The following is a 6,000-nucleotide window of genomic DNA, read 5'->3' as shown; positions in this document are numbered from 1 at the left end:
TTGACTCTATTCATCGAGGACGCTCTGTCTTTCACGTAGGTCATTTTGGATCCCAAACTCCTCCTCCTCTACTCTCCATTAGCAAATCTCACTTTAGAATGTAACACTCGAATCAAGGATTGCGAAAAGTGCGCTTATATTTCTCAAAAGAATGTCACAAGTCCGGCTCTAAGTACCATAAGCTTGCCCCTCATATAAATCACCACTAATATAAGCTCACTCAACCTGAGATCATGTAGGGATTTTGCGGGATGTAATGAAGGCTTTAGGACCAAGGAAGGATTTGTTGGAATAGAATGGTTTCATTTTTCCTCAAGCATTCCATTTTCTCTTTTCGTCGGGGGAACTAGAGAGACGCAACGTCACTCTCTTTTGATCATGACATTCATTTTTCTCCTTTTCTATTTACTCCATGCCTATCATCATTGTTTTCTTTGAATCCCTTCAACTTTCTACCTTATTCACTTTCTTTTTAGTTTTTTTTTTTGTTCTTTCTTTCTTTTCGTTGCCTTCCCTTTTCTTCATTTCTTTCCTTTCTTTGTACCTTTTATCACTTCCAAACTCCTCGTCTATCCCCCAAACTTATGTTTTTGCCAATTGTTTCTCAAGAATACTAAGAAAAGATCGGGTGCCAAGAGAGGGTCATTACCAAATGAATAAAGGCTTGTAACGTGGTTATTGAAAGAAAGAGGGCTTAGGCTCAAATGGCTTGACTAGGGATATGACATTGGTAGGCTATGGAAGATTTTAAATTTCAAATTGGACTAAGGATAGCCTACAATCATTTCTCAAGCCAAGCTACACTTAGAATTTTGCCTAGAAATCATTCGGGGCAAGTTCTAGACTATTAGCATGAGTACTTGGACTTGCAATTCAATACCTCACCTCTCACGTTGCTGGATTGCTAAAGAGAACGGAGTCGAGGGCCCACAATAAACCTAGTTGAGATTGAGAATCACAAATGGCTCGACCGAACCACTCGATGACTGCTTAAGTCAACACAAGATTCAAAAGGTCACAACTAGAGCTAATTTCTGCCAGCAATTTATTTTTAACCATAAGGTCGTGGGTAAATGTGTTGGTACCAAGTGAAGCATGTTAGAGAATCTTTAATTCATTACTACTATATTTATCTAAACATAAAAGAAAACAGACTCAATCTCTTAAGAAGGTTGTCATGCCATCTATCGTTGGGAAGAGCCACGCGGTTCACACAAAATCCACCTTTGGAAAGAGCCGTAGAATTAAGAAAACCAAAGACTTATTGATCACTCAAACATAAAAAGAAGCTAACAAATCAAAAAGAAACTACTAAAGTAAAAAAGAAGTTCTACTACTAAGAAAGACAAAGTAAAGAAGTTACGAAATAAACTACGGAAAGCAAGATAAAATGAATATACAAATCGAAGTAAAATGAATATATACATCAAACGAAAGGGGAGAATATATACATACCAAAGAGAAAATAAAGATAAAGGATAAGAGTTGTTACAGGCCAAATGTCAATGTCAAATTAATCAAAATAGACCCCCCCCCCCCCGAATAAAAGTAAGCATTGTCCCCAATGCTTAGCAAAAATAAGAACAAGAAGGGGTAGAGAGTTAAGAGAACTCCCTATGTCGTCTCAGTCTGCATGGCATCCTCAGCACCCTCAGTCTCCTCTAGCTGTATCTCATCACCTGGCTGAGGGACAATAGGGTTGCTGAGCATCTGGATCATCTCCTCAGCGGTGTGGGTAGTCGTAACCGGCTCCTCAGACTGGCCGGCTACTATATGTGATGCCTCTGGTACTGCTGGTTCTGAAGGTGCTCCCTCCATAAGTAGGTCCAGTGGTAGATCTCCGGCCGATGTAAGCTTGGTAACTACTGTTGTCAACTTATCCACCGACTTCTTCGAAGTTTGAGGCTTCTGCATTTTCTTTACCTGCTTGCCATCCTCAATGGCATCCCCATGTGCCACCAGAGTCTCCATAATGGTCTTCTGGTTGTCCAGAATCTTCTTCAATATTTTCTCCACTGACGGAGGTACCTATGGTGCAGCCTGGACAGAAGACTGTGCTGCAACAGCATTGGATATGTCAGACAGCTTTGAAGTAATTGCCTGCATCCAGTTGTTGAGACTCGCCAATATCTGGGAGACTTGCAACGCAGTCAGTAGATAAGTAGATGAAGCTAGCACTAATAATGGAGCTGATGGTCTAGAAGAAGAAGATGGTGGCATGTCTGCTGTCCCGGTAGAAGGTCCGGCTGCAGTGGAAGGCATAGCATATGCGGAAGGCACAACAGCTGAATCAGTAACTACTACTGTTGGCTCCTCAGACTGGCCAGCAGAGGTAGTTGCCTTACCCTTGAACTTCGGGTTGTCAGAACCCTGTACGTGGTACCATGAGAAAGGCTTCTTCGCCTTTACTTTAGTATCATACTGCCTCGGCTCCACCTTTTTATCATTGAAGTACTCTATGAGGAAGTTCGGGTAGGGGTAGGATCTCTCATCCTTCTAGACAACCAAAGCGATGTTGGTTGACATTATAGAACCCACATTGATCGGGTACCCAGCCATAATTGAAGCTACCAGGACTGCTTAGGGAAGTGGGAGGTTGTTCTCATTCAAGCACAGGTCAATGCAGCTGCACACGAAAGTCTGCCACCCTTTAGCTTCAAAGTTTAGGGTGGCCCGGACAATGGGAACCCCTGATATGAGCCACGGAGGTGTCGATCCTCGAATAGCCAAAATCTCAGCTAGCCACGGGCGAGCTGCCTCACCCATAGCCAGCTTTTCCAAGTATTAGGTGGCCTCCACTTCTTCAAATCCCACATAAGAGTTCAACGCATAGGAGTCGAATCGGATTTTCAGATTTCGCACTTTTTTCACCTTGGTACCCTTTTTAATGTGAGCCACATTAACATAAAATTCTTTAACCAAGTGCTCATTTGCCTTGAGGGCGCTTTGGGTGAACCATTTCCATAATTTTCTCTCCTGGAACTGTCTGAGGACATTTGGGTTGTGCTTGTCCAAATCCTTTATCAAGAATTGTCGCTCGAGAGTGAGCGATCTCTGGGGCCACCACTCTCTAAATCTGTTGAAGGCAGTCAAGCTGACAAATCTGTCTTCCCACATCTCCCTCTTCCTTGACCTCTATAAACCCCCCACTGTAGCATCATCCCCTCTACCATCATCTGAGACATCATCATCATCATCAATATTGATTGGAGCAGTCGGGGAATGTGAGGAAGAGGGCTCAGAATCATGGCTACCCTCTTCCGAACCTTTAGAATAACTAGACGCGGAAGATGATTCATCAACCAAATGGAATCTACCCGGGACTTGTTAAGGTTGGGTGTTAGGTGAGGCTTGGTCAGAGTTTCCCTCAGAAACTTCCCTAGACGGGAGATACTCACTGGTGTCTGATGATTCATGGACTCTGTTGGACGTAGCCTTCTTACTTAACACTCTCTGGATGGCTAATGGTAGGTTACTCTTGCTTCGTCCTCGGCCTCGGGATGGTTCTTCCCTCCCTTTTGATGTATCTCCTCCATGTGATCTAACCATCGTCTGCAATTCATAACAATAGTAATCAGTTAGAGTTCAGGTACATAGGACACAAATATATACATGATAGTTGCAGGTCAGTTATGAAAAAAAACTAGAAGAGGCAGTGCGGACCGCACAAAAGTGAGTGTTGTCGCAGATTGCCAAGTGCGGACAGCACAAAAGTGAGTGTGGCCGCACAATCAAAAGTGTGGATCCCACAATTTTGAGTGCGGCTGCACAGCCCCAGGTTCAGACTACTGGGTCTTTGATTATTTAACAGTGCAGACCACATAATTTTGACTGCGGACCGCATATTTTTTAGGGCGGTCCGCACAATTCAATCATACATATGCCGTAACTTAGAGACTGCAGACCGCACGAAAGTGTGTGCGGCCGCACAATTTAGATTAACACGGCACTGCTTTACGATTCATACAAGTTTTGCAAGAATTAGACATGGCCCTAATAATCAAGCATGATTAGCTATTTACCCAGGGCCCAATTAACAATTATGAAGCTACCCATATGATTTTGAGCAAAGATGACTAACTATTGACATTTTTAGGCATGAAATTAACCCTAGACAAAAGAACAAAACTAAGAGAAGATGAAAAATCTAAAGATGAAATGAACATACTAGTGATGGAGGATGCAGGTGAGAATCTAAGAGATGAAATGATTGAAGTTTGAGAATTAGTGGGGGATGCACTGTGTTTGCTTAGGGCTTGAAGGTTCAGAGAATGTAAAGTGTAAAAAGTTAAGAAAAGCCCTATTTATAATTTGACCCGTCGGACCCAGCACTTACCTGAATGCGGCCACACAATTTTTAGTGCGGTTCGCACTCATTACCTGTTCCTTCGAAGACGTTCTGCAGGCCGCACAAAAGTGAGTGCGGCCGTAGAATTTGTGCAGACCGCACAATTTTGTGTGCAGCCGCACTTTGTTAAGGATTTTTGACAGGCCAAACTTCAGATAGCATGCAATTTTGATCTTCCAGTTGTGCGACCGCACATAGAATTGTGCGGCCGCAGAGTGGTTGTGCGGTCCGCAAAATTTTGGTGCGATCCGTACTTTTTTGTGAAACTTAGCCAGTTTTTCTTGCACAATCCCTACAATGCACACCCATTCATGTATACACTTCAAAACCAGTTAGCACGAAACAACACCTATCTATCAAAAAAGAAAAGAAAAAGACACATGGGTTGCCTCCCAAGAAGCGTCTGATTTAACATCGCGGCACGACACAAATTACCAATCATTTGAAATGAAGGACCGCCACAATGTGGCCATCATCAACCTTGTCAAGATAATATTTAACCCGGTGTCCATTGACTCTAAAAACCTCGTCATTCTTATTTTTCAAATCTAGAGCACCAAACAGGGTTACATTCACCACTTCAAAGGGGCCACTTCATTTTGACTTCAACTTGCCCGGAAACATCTGTAACCGGGAATTGAACAATAGCACAAGATCACCCTGTTTAAATTCCTTGTTGTGGATGTACTTGTCATGGAGGTACTTCATCTTCTCCTTGTAAAGGGACGAGCTTGTGTAGGCATGATACCGGAATACATCAAGCTCATTCAATTGTGACACCCTTAGATTTGCCGCGACATCCCATTCAAGGTTCAACTTCTTCAAAGCCCACATGACATTATGCTCAAGTTTTACCGGAAGATGGCATGCCTTCCCGAACACTAACCGGTATGGAGACATCTTGATCGGTATTTTGTAGGCCGTTCTATAATCCCAAAGAGCATCATCAAGTTTTCTTGACCAATCCGTCCGGTTGGCATTGACTGTCTTTGACAAAATACTCTTTATCTCCCAGTTAGAGACTTCAACTTATCCTCTTGCTTGAGGATGGTAGGGGGTTGATACTTTGTAAGTAAGGTATCAAAAGCCTTGTTGCAAAAATGCAAACCCCCATTACTAATAATGGCTCTTGGGGTACCAAACCTCGTGAAGATGTTCTTTTTCAAGAATGCCAACACACTCCTTGCTTCATTGTTGGGCAAAGCAATGGTCTCAACCCATTTAGATACATAATCCACCGCAACTAGAATGTAGGTATTTCTACAAGAGCTAACAAACGGACCCATAAAATCAATACCCCACACATCAAAAATATCTATCTCCAAAATGGTTGTGAGAGGCATTTCATTCTTCTTTGAGATCCCACCGGCCCTTTGGCATTCATCACACCACTTGACAAGCTTACTAGCATCCTTATAGATAGTAGGCCAATAGAATCCACAACTCAAAACTTTTTCCACCTTCTTGCTCCACCATGGTGACCACCATACAGTGAAGAGTGGCAAGCCTCAAGAATACCCATTTTTTCTTCCTCTGGCACACATCGTCGGATCACACTATCGGTACATATCCAAAAATGATACGGCTCATACCAATAATAGTCAAGCCAATCCCGTTTAAGCTTCTTCCTTTGGTTTGAAGAGAACTCATTT

The sequence above is a fragment of the Nicotiana tabacum genome, chromosome 23 (assembly GCF_000715075.1).
Source record: "Nicotiana tabacum cultivar K326 chromosome 23, ASM71507v2, whole genome shotgun sequence".
NCBI classification, from domain to species: domain Eukaryota; kingdom Viridiplantae; phylum Streptophyta; class Magnoliopsida; order Solanales; family Solanaceae; genus Nicotiana; species Nicotiana tabacum.
The sequence above is the reverse complement of the archived record's forward strand: the minus strand, read 5'-3'. Positions refer to the sequence as shown.